The 16,416-nt window shown below is 44.7% G+C and overlaps 1 protein-coding gene across 1 annotated transcript in view; it reads right to left on the bottom strand.

Annotated features, from left to right (window-relative positions):
• The window catches only part of LOC109287338 (pulmonary surfactant-associated protein D-like), a 14,519-nt gene extending 9,128 nt beyond the window's left edge, over positions 1-5,391 (bottom strand). Inside the window, exon 1 of the mRNA XM_019502309.1 lies at positions 5,374-5,391. The gene's annotated coding sequence lies outside the window, so the exon portion shown is untranslated. The remainder of the gene's footprint in view (positions 1-5,373) is intronic.
• Positions 5,392-16,416: the final 11,025 nt, after the last annotated feature.

Genomic DNA, 16,416 nt, shown 5'->3' on the forward strand with positions numbered 1-16,416 from the left:
CTTAAGGGCTATTAGCCAATAAGTAGGGCTGTGCAAAGCTTTAGTAGACAATTCTATTTGAAGGCAATTTGGCCTGATTCAGTGGCTGAATTTCCAAATCTGAATTAAATCAGGACACCCATTAAAATGTCTAAATTGAATGGAAACCTCTGAATCAATTTGGAGAGATTTGGAGACTCAGAAGACTTGCAGCAAACAGAAACTGAGAAGAGGGAGGGAGGTGGGGTGATACTCCATATATGGAAAAGGCGGGGGGTGGGGAAGACTGGTCTGATATTGACATCTGTAGCTGGCCAGTAACTATGATCCTTTCTTACTTACCCTTGCCTACAATCCCTATTGTTATCCCTGTCCATTCCTTTCAACTTATTCTTCCCCCAAAATCTTCTTATTAGTTCTTGTTAGTCTGTCTTGCTTCTTTCCCCCCACAAAAAGAAATTTGTGTTTTTCCTGACAGTGTGTCATCACTGGACAGGAAGGCACAACATATAACACACACATACACACACACACACACACACACACACACACTTTACAGCACACCAAACATTATGAAGCATATTGGAAAGGCAGGCTTCAGGTCTTCTGGCAGGAGAGGGAGAGAGGGCAGAGGGAGAGCTACAAGTTCCCCTCACCCCAAACCTAGACACACCCTTTTTCCTGGCATGAAGAGTCTTCTGCTACTAGGTGGAGCAAGGATGTGGTAGCAGTGCCTGAACCTGCACCACCACCACTAATCATCATTGGCATGATATTCTCCACCCCAATTTCTGTTCTCAGTGTGAGCCTTCCATTGCCAGAGAAGGAGCTGGATCTGGAAGCAGAGGGGCTGAGGGCTATAGCAAAGGAAATTCTGGGGAAGGAGGGGGAATCTGAGTTTGTGCTCCACACCCCTCAAAGGTCCCCTAGTGTCAGGTCTCCTTCTCTGGAAGGCACTTGGGGCAGGTGGCTCAGCTCCTTCTATTGTTATGCCTCTGCCTGGTGAGGAGGGGGATAAGACAGGATCCCCACCCTCAACCAGAAGCGGGTAGGCAGTGTAGTGTGTGATCATTTTGAGGTGGCAGATGATCCCAGGTATGCTACCTGTCAGCACTGCCGAAGGCAGATCAGGCAGGGAAAGGACATGAAACAATTTTCCACCATGGTGATGCTGCTGCATCTCAGGAAGCAGCACCCCCACCTTGCCTTTGTTCCTCCTCAGCCTGGCACCAGTGGGAGCATGCCCAAAAAGAAGTCCCCCTCACTTCAAAGGCCCCATCCCCAAGAAGCAGAGGCAGGCCACCCTGGACTAGTGGAAAGGTGGAGACAAAGGGGACACATTCTGAAGGCAAGAGAGGTCACTCAGAGCACTGGGGAGATGCTTGCCCTGGATGGCCATCCCTTCTCCTTAGTTAAGCACCCAGGGTTCAGGCAGCTCGTGGTGCTCATGGCCACATCATACAAAGTGCCTGCATGCACTACCTTTAGCAGGACAGTGGTGTCCTCCCTGTATGAGGCATGCAGAGAGTACTTGAGGGAGGAACTGTGGAAGGCAGGTCCGCAGGTAGCCTTGCACTTCATCTCAGACAACTGCAGCAGCTGGGGTGGAGATCATGCCTACCTTTCCCACACAGGGCACTTGTGCAATCAGTCAGGGCTTTGGTGGGATCTCCTTCAAGCAGAGGTGATGGTTGGGTCCCACACAGCCAGGGAGATCATGGTGGCTATGAACCTCATAGTACAGGGGTGGCTCATTGGGCAGGGCGAGCTCATCTGCGGGTTCATGGTCACCAACAATAGGGCCAATATGGTCAAGGCGGAGCATGATGCCAACTTTGTTGGCATCCGCTGTTTGGCACACAAGTTCTACCTCATAGTCACCTGAATCAAATCAGGACAGTGATTTGAATCACCAAATCGAAACACTATCCCTCCGAATCAGCTGAATCCGAATCCAAAGTGAATACTTGCTGCTTCTCACTGGTCTACCAATAAGTCTATGAAGGCTGGCATAGGATACAATAGTTTTGAGAATCAGGAAAAAGAGGAAAGAGAAACACCAAAGATCCTCTTTGGCACCTGTTTGATCAGAATTCATTTAACTTCTGTACTGGCCAGAAGAAAGACAGAAAGCTACATGCTGGGTACAAAGAGGCAAAGGTGCAGTACTCTGTGGCTAAGATAGCTGGAGAGACAAGCTGTACAACCTGCCTCGGTGCACATAAGTCTCAAAAGAGAAGCTAGTGTCATGTTGGAAAGAGCAGTGGTTTCCAGTTGTTTAGTGCCAAGTATTTATTATTCAATATTTCTAAAAATGTACAATTTAGAAAAATAGGGGGCAGGTTCCAAGTATCATAATTGCCTCTTAATCACAAGCCCACAACCTTGCAATTTTTGAATCCCAAAATTTTACTCATATAGGGATCTTCTTCAAGGTTTATAAGACCAACGTGAGGGAAGACCAGCAAAATAATCACAATGATAACCTATGATCATTATTAAAAATTGGAAATAGTGGTTGGAGAAAAGCACAGAGAGAAAACAAAATAGGATCTCCACAAGCAATGAACAAATGTTCCCAGATTGGGGTATTCTGATTATGCCAAAGAAAGGCTTCCAAATGGAAATTGCCATCGCTATTTTCAGCTAGTCATTTTTGATGAAACAATTAACCTTAACACATATGGCAAGTGGATTCTTACCTTTAGGAGAAATAATGGGTGTGAGATAAAAGTCTAAATAAATCCTAAACCATTACATGCAGTTGATCCAACAAAATATAACACCTATAAAAATCTTTGCCTCTCTAAATAGTTACTAAAGAATTGAGTATGGTTAATTATAAGTAAAAGGAATAGGACATCTTCATGACTTGAATTATTCCTATATGTCCTCCCTAGTTTATGCTAATCACTTGCAAATACACCTGTTTATGTTCTGTAGCGTACGTGCCTACATTAGTTGCATCTACACTTGATTGGTGAACTGTTGGTTATATACATGCAAGGTACTAGTGAATTAATAAAGTGTTAGCTAGTAAAGAACATGAAGAGTACTGAATTGAAAAGTATTATTCAAGATAAAACAAAATAACCTTGCTCTGAAAATAATCTAATAAAATTAGAAAGCTGAAGAACATGGAACTGAATAAAGATGAGTTAGCCTAATTAAATCCATTCCATAGAATGGATTGGCAAATTTAGCTTGTTAGATTTCAGATTTAAAGTCTGCTGCCTTGGAAATAAATCATCAAGTTGACACTCTTCTATGCTTTCAGGGGATAACTGGATCTTCCACCTGCACAAGCCAAAAGCATGCTGAATATGAGAGTAGGCAATCACAACCTTCTCCATGAGCATACCCCAATTTACCTTGGAGTCAAATTAGACCATTCCTTTACTCATAAACATCATGTTCAGAGGGTCAGCAGTAAAGTCTCTGCATAGGTAGCTGCCTTAAGATGTTTAGCCAGCATGACATGGGGTGCCCATGGAGTACAATGGTATGTACCCTGGCAAAATATTGTGCTCCTGTAGAGTCCAGAAGTTGTCACACTAAACTTCTATACATAAACATGTGCTGAGACTCATACCAGGCTGCACAACTTACACACAGATGCATTCCCTGTACTTTTGGGCATTAGACCAAGTGATATAAGAAGACAGATCCCAACACCATTACTGGCAATAGATGCAAGACATGACAAAAATCACCTGCTCCATCATTTATTAATTAACCTGAACATATGGAGGCTTAGGAGGCTTAAAAATCATAAACCATTTGTACATGAAACCCACAAGCTCCTGGAAAAGATTGGGGATGCTGAACGAACTAGGCAGCAACGGAGTGGGTCAACTACTGGGAAGGATCAGACCTATTCCTACAGCATTTTATACCAACACCAAAAGAGTCCCACTGGGCATGACCTTGACAGAGAAGCATGGATCAAGCTGAACAGACTGAGATCTGGATACAGATGCTTCAAAACAACACTTCACAAGCTGAACATCTTGGACAGCCTCCTGCGTGAATGCAGTGTCCAACAAACAGTACACCACTTAATAAAAATTTGCAATCTTTACCATTGACCAAAAGGGGATGATGTAATATGTGCATAGAGTGATAATACCAGACAGTGATGCATATATGTGGAAGCCATACAAAAGAAGAAGAAGGGGATGATTCATAGTGTTCAGGAATCCAGCTTGATTTTGCCAATCTCCTGTCAGTCAGGAGTTAAGTTTGCAAAAGGAAAAAATGTGTGAATTCTATTGCGGCTTCATTTTATTTATTAACCATTCTCACAGGGATGTGTGTGAGGCTTGAATGACCCCTCCCCAAGAAAGACCAGTAGTTGGGAGCTGATGCAGATAAAATATTTTTGAGACTCTTCTTGAAGTCTTTCTCTTACATTTTGTTTCATTGGTGCACATAGGGTTGGCATCTCCTACCCCAGCCTTTCTGTCCTGCATGTCCCCAAGTATCACTCTCACTTGCTTCCTCTGCCTGATCTGCTGCTCTGCTTTCTGCTCTTTACTCTGTCTTCTTGCCCTATCTTCTCCTATTTTCTGCTTCCTGTCCAGTTCTCCCTTCCTGATCTCCTGCTCTGCTTTCTGCATCCTACCTTATCAGTTGCTGTGCTGTCTGTCCCCTCCCTGATCTGCCAGGTGTCACAGAGGCTGACCATGCCACTTGTGGCGCTTGAACTCCAGGTTGGCCACCAATTTGTATCCTACCCTATGCTTTTTCTAATTGTATGTACTTCGAGTTCATTCCTACATCCTCAATTATACTATGAGGTGTAAAAATTAATTTATCTGATATGACATATTTGAAAAGAAAATCAGACCGGCAATTCTATTTAGACTTCAAGGATAGTAGGCAGCTTTTTTTCCAATGCAGTGTCTAATTTATTTTCTCACCAAGACTAAAAATATTTTTCATATGCTTTGTTATTCAAGCCAGTATGGGAAAGGAACTCAATTATGTACATTCCTGTAAGGAGTGCATATTTTGGAAAGAAGCAGCATCTGGATTAAAGCAGTAATACCAAATGAAATTTAAGGGATGATATGATGGAACAATTATAAATATTTTATACTTTTGTATTTGCAAACTGCAGCTTTCTTTTGATGGAGGAAGCAATTTTTTTAAGTCTAAATGTTTGCAGTTTTAAAAAGTAGCATTTTTACCACATCACTGAAGTATGTAAAAAGCTTAGCAACTACATCACCCTGTCGCTGAAACATAACCACCTCTGGGTGAGTCACAGTAATACTACACAGTAGTTTAAAACAAATACCCTATTACTTTTTCACTTCTGTATGCCCCCCCCCTCCAAAAAAAGCAAAACAAAAAACCAAAACCCTGCTAAATTTGTGCAAATGAATTTACCTGGTTAATTAAGTGTGTGCCCGTCTGGTCTTGAATAACTGGTCATGCGCCACGCGGCCCTGGATATTCAGGGGTGTTTGTCTGTCCGTCCCTGCCGTCCCGCCGAGTGGATGTCTCTCTTCCGAGTAGTCTCTCCCCAATCTTGCCTGCCATGACTTTGGATCTTGTTCTAGTGGTGGGTGTCCGACTGTTGGGGTCTCTCAATTATGGGACAGCTGTATGGCGATCTTCTGTGAGGCTCCACCTCCCCTCTAACTGACCCTTACACCCTGCCTTGATGGGTTCACAATGTTCTTCGGCCAGTTTCCCCAACTGTTGGGGCTCTGTGTATGCTTGCTGAGATGGATATCAGCCTGCGGGGCCTAACCATACCGCCACCAACAGCACCTAACCTCTGCCTTGCCTCCCAGGGGATAGTAACCCCTTCTAGACCTGAACAACACTTGGGCTCTAGATGCCTTGCACCACAACCCCTCCAAAAGTGGGAAACAAAAAGAAGTTATCAACGACAAGAAAAAAAAAAGGTAGATATGCAAAAGGGGGAGGGAGGGGGCCCCTCTGCCCTCTTGCCATCTGTGCTCACAGCCTGCCCACCAACACCAGGCTTTAGATGCCTGAGATCCCTAGTTAGCCCTAAACTGGGTCTGAGCTAGACTGCAGGCTTCAGCGTTCCCCTCCTCACTCTTTGTCCTGCCTGTGGGCTTTCTGGACCTGCAGTGGCCCTTCTCCACGCAACTCCCCCACATCTCTCATCGGGGGGGGCCTCTATGCCACTGGGACCCGTCTTCTGCAGCCCCCTTGTGCTGTTTATGCTCTTCACCCCCTACCTGGGGTGCCTCCTCAAGCCCCCCTGGAGCCCGGGACAATCCCACCTAGTCCAGCATCTTGGTGGTGGCTGTCCCCTCTGGCTCCTCAGTAGTAGCCCCTTGTGTCATGCTCCTTCCGCTCTTTCTGGTCCTCCGAGCCATGTTCTTGGTCTGAGGGAGTGGCGACTGCTTCCTTGCTCTTTGTGCTGCCGCTGGCAGCGTTGTTCCCACGGCAGACTTTGCTGTGCTCGCCTGTGTTGGGAGAGGCAGCTCCCCACCGTTTTCTCCCCCATAGGGGCTCTGGGAGAATTCTCCCTGTTAAGGTCCCTGCAGGTCTCCCCACTCCTTTCTTGCCAGTGGCTTCTTTTATATCCACCGGCCAACTCCTGCTGCTGTTGTTATCCACTGGCCGCAGCTGTATAAAGACATGGCTAATGAGCTGCTGGGGTCCCGCCTCCATTTTTGGCTTCGCCGTGGACCCTGCTGCAGGTAAGAAGTTTTTTGTTCCTTTTCTTTTCTTTTTGCTTTCCTTGGTGGGTTCCTGGCCCCAGGGTTCCCCCTGGCTCCTCAGGGTCTGCCCCTCTTTCTCTCTCCATGACATAAACCCCCCCTTAAGCTGCCTTGGTGCTGTTTATTTAGGGCCGTGGTCTTCCTACCTGACTGGTCCTGCTCTTCTCTTTGCTTTTGTCCCTCCTTGTCATCTTGTGGCATGGCCTCGCACCTAGACAAGAAGTATGCTGTTATGTTGGTGCTGCCTGGTCGATGTACTATTCGAAATCTAAAGTGTTGTAACACCAGTGCCCATCTCATGATACGTGCGTTGTCTGTTTTTGCCGTTCCCAGCCATCTCAGTGGAGTGTGATCAACTATTAATGTAAATTCTCGGCCCATTAAATAATATCTGAAGTGGTCCACCGCCCATCATATTGCTAAGCATTCTCGTTCAATTGTGGCATACCTTGTCTCCACTGGTAACAACTTCCGACTACCATAGGCCACCGGTCTTTCCATTCCTCCATCCTCCTGTGTCAGCACGGCCCCTATGGCTGTTTCTGATGCATCTGTCTGTAATACAAAGGGTTTCATGAAAACGGGGGCATGTACCACTATGTCCTTGCACAGAGCCTTCTTTAGTTGACGAAAGCTTCTAATCATTTCTCCCGACCATTTTATCCCCTTTCTTGATGGCCCTTTTAGTGTGTCTGACAGCAGGGCCACTAAGTCTGAAATATGTGGCACAAAGCGACAGTAGTAGTTAACTAGGCCTAGAAAACACCGGAGTTGCTTCGGCATTTTGGGGAGGCTTGGAACTTATGAATGGCCTCCACTTTATCAGCTAGGGGTCTGATGGTTCCTTGTCCTACCAAAAATCCTAAATATCTTGTTTGGTGACATGCCATTGCGCACTTTCAGGGCTTCGCCGTTAATCCTGCCTTCCGTAATTCCATGAGCACCACCCCCAAGGCCTGCAAGTGTTGGGGCCAGGACTGTGTAAAAATGATACAACAGCGGATGTCTTACCTTGAACCATGGATATAGCGCCACAGCCAATGTCGATACGCCTTCTGTGGCCTCCCTAGCTGTAGCTCGCAATCCTTGTAGTTCTTCATCTTCTTCTTGGGCTTCCTGGAACTGTTGGTTGCTTATCACATCATGTAACTCAAGTCCTTCAGGGTCACCATCAGCCCCTCCATCACCATCAACCTCTCCCAACCATCCTTCCTGCCTCCGTAAGTTTCGGCGATTACTTTGTACGTCCCAGATCCTCTCCAGAGTGTCATATAAGGGGCCCCAATCCCGCCCCAACAACATATCGCATGCCAAACGAGGCACACCGTCATGAAGTTGGTCCTGATCGAGGATTGGGCGCACCCTGAGTCTAGGATGGACCATATTGGGCGTTCTTCTACTTGGACTCGCACCATGGGTCTTTCCCAGATCACGCCTTCCCCACCACTGCTGAAACTACAATCCATTGGCTTAGTGTGTGGGGTTTCCTTGTGACCCTCAGATGCTCCCCGAAATGAGGGATCTGGTCGCCAGCTCTTGACTACACAGTTTGGGCATTCCTTGGCAAAGTGCCTGGCCTTCCCACAATGGAAGCAAATGACGTCGCATGTCTGCCCCTTGGGAGGAAATCGCCACCTCTCTTGCTCCTTGGGACCCAGAGAAGGATGAGCATGGGCCCGCTTTTCCCTGGGATAGTAGACCTTGGAGGCCGCAAAGGCTTCAGCCAATTTCAGGGCCTCATCGCAGTTCGGTGGTGAATACTGTCAGTCCTCCAGATCATTGAGGAAATGTTCCAGGATGATTTGGTCTATTAGTGAGTCGCAGTCACACGTTGCTACATTAATCCATTTTCCAAATACATCCCTCAAGCATTGTAGTAAGAGCCGTGGGTGGTTTTCTTTGGCCCCCTTCTTGGCCCGGAACAGGCACCTGTAATGTTCAGGGTTAATCTCTAACCTATACAATATTGCCACCTTGACAGCCTCATAGTCCCAGGCTTCATCACTGGGGAGCACTTGGGATGCCACTTGGGCCTTCCCCATGACCAGGGCACCTAACTGACTGGCCCAGTACCCCTTGTACCCCTGTCAGGATAACGTGCCTCTTGAAGGCCTCGATATATGCCTCCAGGTCATCCTCACTGGTCATTCGGGGCATCTTGAATGAAGTCAGGCTGTGCTGCAGCCAATCTTGTTGATGCTCTAGCATTTGTTGCTGCGTATCCAAAATCTGTGTCAGCATCTGTAAATTTTGGCCGAACATATCGGGAGGATTCATGGCCACTGGTTGCATTGCGAATTGTTCTTCTGAGCTCGGGCTCTCAGGGACGTTCCCAGCCAAAGGACCACTTTGCGGCTGTCTGGTCTTGAACATGTGGAAATGTGCCACGCGGCCCTGGATGTTCGGGGGTGTTCATCTGTCCATCCCTGCTGTCCCACTGAGTGGATGTCTCTCTCCTGAGAAGTGGGCAGTTCCTCTGACACCTTCCCAGGTGTAGATGGCAGAGCAGGAAGAACATTGTTGTCACTAAGGTGACATGATATTCACAATTCATTCAGACAATGAACCAGAAGCATCAGTGGCCTCTTTTTATCTTTACTAGTACCCCTCACACTCAAACATGTGTTCCTAGATTCTTGTGACAAAAGTCATGAGAACAAACAACTCCCTGGTGAGTGCCTCAGTGGAGTGGCTTGCATGATGGCCTCAGAGCAGGATTAGTGTTACTTTGGGGAGGGAGTGCTGGTCTAACCCTCCATGCTCCTAAGTGGGACCTTGATTGTGCTTGGTGCGGAGAAAGGATCTGCAGACTCTGATAGAGCTATAGAGTCTGGGAAGTATGGTCCCACCCTCAGAGAATACCATCCCTGCAGCTGTCACCCTGCTGCACCTTAACACACACAGGGTCACCCATGTCATGAGTTTTGCTTGTCCACAGCTTGAGGTGCAGTTCCCCCCAAAACCCTGCACTGATCTTCTCAAAAATTGGCAGGCTTTGTGGCCTCAGTAAGAGCTACCACCCCTGCAGTTTTCACCCCCTGTGGTGTAACACACAGCTGTGACATGAGTTTGGCTTTCAAGAAGTTGGGGTACAGTTCCCCCCAAATCCCTGCACTGATCTTCTTGAAACTTGGCAGGCTCCATGGCCTCACCAGGGGCTACCACTCCTGCAGTTTTCACCCCCTGTGGTGTAACACACAGCTGTGACATGAGTTTGGCTTTCAAGAAGTTGGGGTACAGCTCACTCCAAATCCCTGCACTGATCTTCTTGAAACTTGTCAGGTTTCATGATCTCAGAAGAGGCTACCATCCCCGCAAGTTTCGTCCAAATCAGACAAAAAACAACAAAGTTATAGATATTTCGTTGATTCCCCCATTATACCCTATGGCCGGATCTCCAAGGCGGCTCTGAAGCTTTGGAGCCACTTCGGCTGGATTAAGGCAGAAACCCAGTCCAGACCTCTGGATTGGATCACTGTCATCTGAAGTGGCTGGATCCGAAGCTGGATTGGATTGCTGCCGACTTGCAAAGGCCTACTAAATGCTGAGGTTCCCAGGATCTCAACTGGCATGAATTAGTGACTCTGCCAGTAAAAAAAGATTTTTTTTTTGTGATTTCTCAGTTGGTCTAATAAAAGGTATCATCTCTGAACTAAGAGGTCTAGATTTTTTCATTTCTTTTTATCTCAGACCAATACGACTACCAAATACATCCCTGACTCTGCCTGTGGCGTGGGTCTATGTAAGAAGCTGTAAGCAGGAGCCACTGGGATAAACTTATGTGGCAGGCTCTGTATATGCTTGCAGAGCCTGACATAGACTATGTTCTTGGGATCCAAGGAAGTAGCAGGACAGGACAATAGGGGCCAGGAAAAGATTGAAACAGGAGAAAATGAGGAACACATTTTGAGACTGCTGGGTCTGTCAGAAGGTACCTGTGCTTAAGTGAAGGGGTCTGCTAATGCTGTTCTGAAGTAGGATAAGAGCCGGGATGGACTCAGGCACCCAAGTGTGATCCTATTCCACCCTGTTCAAGTCTGAAAATCTATTAATGCATCTCTTTTATAACACACCATCATCCTACACTTAAAACTGAGTCACAAAAAAGCACTGGGTGTGACGGAGGAGGAGGACAATGTTCTACCTTTTGCATTAACTGTTTTTATGGACTTGAGGAGAGTGGAACAGAATTGCAGCTAGCCCCTAACACCATTTACACATCTAATAGGTGGAACAGAATCTGGCCTCATATGTCTCCATTACTAGACCCTGAAATAAGTGCAGCAGTCCCCAGGGAAAGGGCAGCCTTATTTTCTCTTCCATGGATTGAAACTCTGTTTGTTATTCTTTGAAGAGAAGAAGAGAGCAGCTCTTGCCATGTACAATTCTGGCACTGCCTTCTGACAAGTGAAGCAACAGAAATTTGATTCTGGTTTGGTAAATACTGAGCATTACTTCGGGCTGTAGTCCTCTTTCTCAGTGAGCCTATTGAGAGGTTCTGGTGTATAGTATAGTCCAACCCTTCCCTACCCAGATGTGCTTCCCAAAGCATCAGCTCTACATGGATTCACATTAGCCAGCTCTAAGTCTACAACTCTTTTAACTTGCCTGTGCATCCCAAGTCTAGTGCCATGAGCTGTGCAATTGCACTTCCTCCAGAAAGGCTGCAGGGAGAATTCTGTGGGGTGGGTGAAGTTCAGCAAGACAAGGGGGATGTGTCTGTGTGTCCTTGGTGTGGCGTTTAGTAGCTATTGCAGGTGTACTTGTGTTCTGAGAAGAGGTAGCTTCCTGCATCTTCTTAGATCTTCTTGTGAGCAAGCCCTCTGAGCAAAGTATGGGGGCCTCCCCTGAGTGTGCAATTTCCAAGGATATGGAGCAAAGTTTTTTCTATAGCTCCAGAGAGCCTGCAGCATGAGACAGCTCCAGGTTGGTATACTCTTGCTCTCCCTCTAGACCAGTATTCTCAACCAGAATCCCTGGGGTGTCTTGAGATCCTTTCAAGAGTACTATGTGGAGGAGCACACAACTTTAACACTGTTAGGTGTGCAAAAATGATACACAAGACAAACCTAGAGACTTCAAATAGGAACCCACAGTATTAAAAAGATTCTGACCTGTTGTGATTTTTCTGAGTCCTTTGCAACAGAAAAAATGCCCTATTAAGTTTCCATAGTCAAAAAACAAGAGAAACCTAGGAGCTGGCATTTCCAAGGGATGCCTTGAGTGTAATGAGGAGTGCCATGAGTCTCAAAAGACTGAGAACCATTGCTTCTCACAGGCAGCTCTAGAATTATATCAGGCATCCCAATGTCAACATAGGTAAATGTACATTTCCACAAGGAAGAATCAAAACTCTCCTCTTAGGCCACATTCAGTCTGCAGGGGCATGCACTTGCAGTGGCAAAAATAGTAGTGGCACAAATTTCTGCCACTACTTTTTGCCGCAGTGCATGTCTCTGTGTGTGCTTTGTTGAGGGAAAAATTGTGCCGCTTCAGGCAAACCACCCTTGCCAAGCTTCTCCCAGTTCCCAGCACAATGAAGAAACTGGGGCACAACTAAAGGAGCAGAGATGCTGGCAGCCCGAGTGTCACCCTGGATGACAAACCTCTATGTCTGCTGGTGCACTCTCCTGTTGAGTGTGCCGTGCCGCAGTTTTTCCAGCACTTTTTTTGCTCCTGGGATTTCCCAGTAGCAAATTTTGGCTTTGCGCTGCAAATTTGCAGTGTAGGACATGTTTTAACATGGCTGCATTCAGTCTGTTGCTCTACAAAGAGGTTTATGGTACTACAAACTGCATACCCCTGCTCATCTGGATACAACCTCAGTATGTATTCGGTAGCCCACCGAAACAATGGGAGATCTATATCTGTGTTAAGGGGAGTAGGATTGCTCTCCTGACCCTTGACATGTGGCACTTCAAAGAGTTGCTATTGAGTTTGTGGATACCTAGGGATGTATTAGGATCTGGCAGTTAGTTAAGTGTTAATATTCAAACAGACACGTCTGAAGCAATAAAATATTAAGGGACAGACTGTGACAACATTAATATGGAAGGCAATGGGGTTCCTTAGAAACAACGTTGCTAACCTCAATGGGATACTTTTGATGTAAGGACTTCTAATTTTGGATAAATATGTCAGAATGCAACCTTAATTTTATTTGCATCCACTCCAGAATCCATCCTGTTTCTTGTTTCTTCTACAATTCTCAATCATCAATGCAGGATAAAAAAATGAAAATAAAAACATGTCCTCAAATCCACTAAAAAGGGACAAAAAATTACCCATATCAATTTTTGCAGTATTCCATCACTTATTTCTTGAATATACTAAAATACCACTAGATAGTTTGCTTCAGTTAATCCTATGTAAATGCTGATGACCGATACATCAGTGGAACAATCTTATTGTTTAGCATAGATTATGTGAGGTATGTGGCATTTCATATCTTTGTTTCCCATATGTCAATTTTTTCTAGAATAGCCATGACAGGTATTGTATCTTCAATTGTTAAAACTCGCTATTTTATACACAGTAGGGTGAATTGTTGAAAACACGAGCCTTATTTCTAAAATTAAGATTTCTGAAGTTACTAACATCTGATTTCAACTTGACACTTAGGCCAAGAAAGTTATCTTCTGGGAAACAAATGCTAATTTGGCCCAAAATACCATAATGTTTCAGCTTCAACACAGGCATCTTAGATTTCTCTGAACAACTGTCCACGTTGTAACATATAGCAGCAGGACATGTCCTGTTCAAATGGGCAAGAACAGAGTTCCATTTATGACGTAGTCATGAGAACATGGGGACTGCCGAAGGAAATACAATGCATTTGGGCTGGGAAAAATGTAAGTGGCTTCCAGAGTAAGTACACTTGGGAAAACTTAGTGATCCTTATACAAATACCACCTAAGAGTTCAAGGTTAATGTACAGCAAAAAAAATGCCCAGGGGCATCTATACACGTGCAGTGAGGCTGTTCCAACACCCTGTACTTACACACTCCAGCAGATTCCAGCATCACTGTCCCAAAGCTGAAAAATGGTGGCGGGGGCACTTAAAAACTCATTCGATGAGTTCCAGTTAAAGTGCCCCGCCACTATTTTTCAGCAAGGGGAAACTGATACACATGATGCTCCAGGTGCTTTAATTAGAGCAACTCTTGGAGCCACTCTAATTAAAGCGCTCCCACACCCTACTCCCAGAGCATGTCTATAACAGCCTCATGAGTTTGGAGAGTCTCTGAAGCAAGAAATGCTTTTCTGAGCTCAAAAACGACAATGATAGAGCCATAAGCATTTTCACTTTGCATTTATTTCCTTTTCTTTTAGTAGATCTTCATCTTTTCCTAATGTAGTTGTTTGTATTTTATCAAAGATCCTTTGGTCTCAGACTGGTTAGAGAATCGGACAGAAAAACTGATTAAGTTCCACATACATCTGGCAACTTTAGTGACAGTGGATGTGATAGACAACCATAAAAAATGCAAGTAACTACCAGTAAGATGCAATTCTATTTCTCCATATCATTTTACGTTCAACAAGCAAATAAATTAAGTTTGGAAGGTACAGAGGTTCTCAAAGAATTCTAAGCAGAGATGTGGTTACAGAAACTTCCATAGTGGGCAACCTTCTGTTGGAAAAAGTAAGTCATTTGGGACAATTTCTTCCTATGCATTTGTATAGAACCACACAACTTAATCTAGATCCAGGGCTACAGGCATTGGGTATAAAAAGTAACAAAGCTTAGTTAAGCGAACAAAGGCACTTTCTAACATGAATGTCTGGCATGCAGATGATCCCCTGTGATCAGTTAGAACAAGATCAAATATTCCTTCTGAATTTCTTAGGAGACTGACTGCATAAATTTTTACTTCCTTTCAGTTCTTGCATCTACTCAGTTGGATTTTATCCAGGTCAATGCATGAACCAAAGCTGGTTTCCATTCAGACTAAACAAAAAGTCAGAAATTGATTATTTCATTTTAATTAGTGATCTATCAGAAGGTTGGAAGCCTCTGTAAAATGATAGTTTCTTGATTGTAACACAAACTAGCAGAGCAGCATGAATCAAATGAAATAGAACAGGTGGTTTAAAATTCACAAACAATTAACCGCTTCTCTCTACAGTTTTGGTCATTCCAAAAGCCATCTGGATGTATTTCCATGCAGTCCTCATTATTTATATCATTATTTGGCTCTCCCAGTGACCAGTTGGAGTAGATAATGGCTTGGCCATTCCAATACCTGAACTTCCCCTCTGTCTGGATGTCATTTATTCCTAGAAACACCTCTTTGTTGTACACAGCAGTGATTTGCTGGACAGCAGAGTTCTCCGCTGAATCCTGAGGGGAAGCTAGCTTGCCACCTGCTTGAGAACACATTTGTTGTACACTGACAAAATCACCTTGATAGCCACTGATCACAAATACCTTTACACCCACAATTCTGCCATTTGGGAACAGTATCATTAGAAGACAAAAAGAGATCTTACAGGTAAAGCTCTAGCTATGGATGACTTTATAATGTCCATATATTTATAGGGCCAGGTAGCAGGACTTAGTAAATCTCCATTGATTTCAATGGAGATATAACAGTTTATATCAGTTAATTATCTAAAATATGGAATCCTCTGCAAACTATACTAAACTTTATAGCTACAAACTAAAATACATATGATTTATTTTTCAAAGCCATGGATACTACCTTGAAAAGAATATTTTTTTCTGACAGACCCAAGACTTTGGCACCCAGTCCTACTTTCTTAGTGTGATGCACCATAAACAGCTGATCTTTAGGACCCATTGTACATGACAGTTTCAAGAACCAAGTACAATTTATGTTTTTTTTCAGGTTCTGAACTTTGTGTATGTGACTGTCAAACTGCAAACTCCATTTAGATTTTGAGGCTGCTCTTGTCTTCCTATGGTTTTCTTACCTCTTTATAAGACTGAAATTCCAAGGGCTGCTGGCACAGGACTAATAATAGTGGGTCATTAAAGATGGTCATCTCTTCAAATATAAATCATCCTACACAATAAGCTGGCTCCTACTGAGGAAAACTTATTTGTAAGAAGAGTGATTGCTTTGGCAACAAAGTCACCTCATGGGCCTTTGATTCATTGACAAAGCCAGTCAGAGAGTCATCAGATAGAGAGTTAGGAAGTTTATAAAACACCAAGAGCAGAAAAGGCAGAGAGAAATCCTAGTTTCTTGAACACAGGTGAGCTCCCAGAGAATGAGGAACTAGATTCAGGAATACTGTGTTAGAAGGATTATTGTTTTCCAAAGATATGCAATTTCTTAAGTTAAAAAGTGAAGTAAGAAACTGTTTGCCCAGTTTGCTGTCATGTACCCATGTACTTGATTCTGTCACATGCCCCACAAAAAGGCAAGATGAGACTGAAAGGGGTCACATCCTTGGTGGGATTCTGAGAAAGTAGCTGTTTAAACTACAGCAGGAATCAGGGCTGGAGCCTTTGCACAGAGCCCAGGTAAAGCATCCAGATTTCAGATGGGGTGGGAGCCAGACAAAAACTTTGTCTTTGGAAGTGCACTGAAATATCTCAAGACAAAAGACTACAGAAGTTTAAACCTGTGGCATGCACAGGTGCCACAAGTGGCATGGTCAGCTTTTGAGTGTGGCACATGGTAGACCCAGGAGAAGACAGTCAGTGCAGCAGCAGATAGGGCAGGAAGCAGAAAGCAAAGCAGCAAATTAGTCAGG

Source organism: Gavialis gangeticus, unplaced genomic scaffold (genome assembly GCF_001723915.1).
Source record: "Gavialis gangeticus isolate Ggan-Ray unplaced genomic scaffold, GavGan_comp1, whole genome shotgun sequence".
Classification (NCBI taxonomy): Eukaryota; Metazoa; Chordata; order Crocodylia; family Gavialidae; genus Gavialis; species Gavialis gangeticus.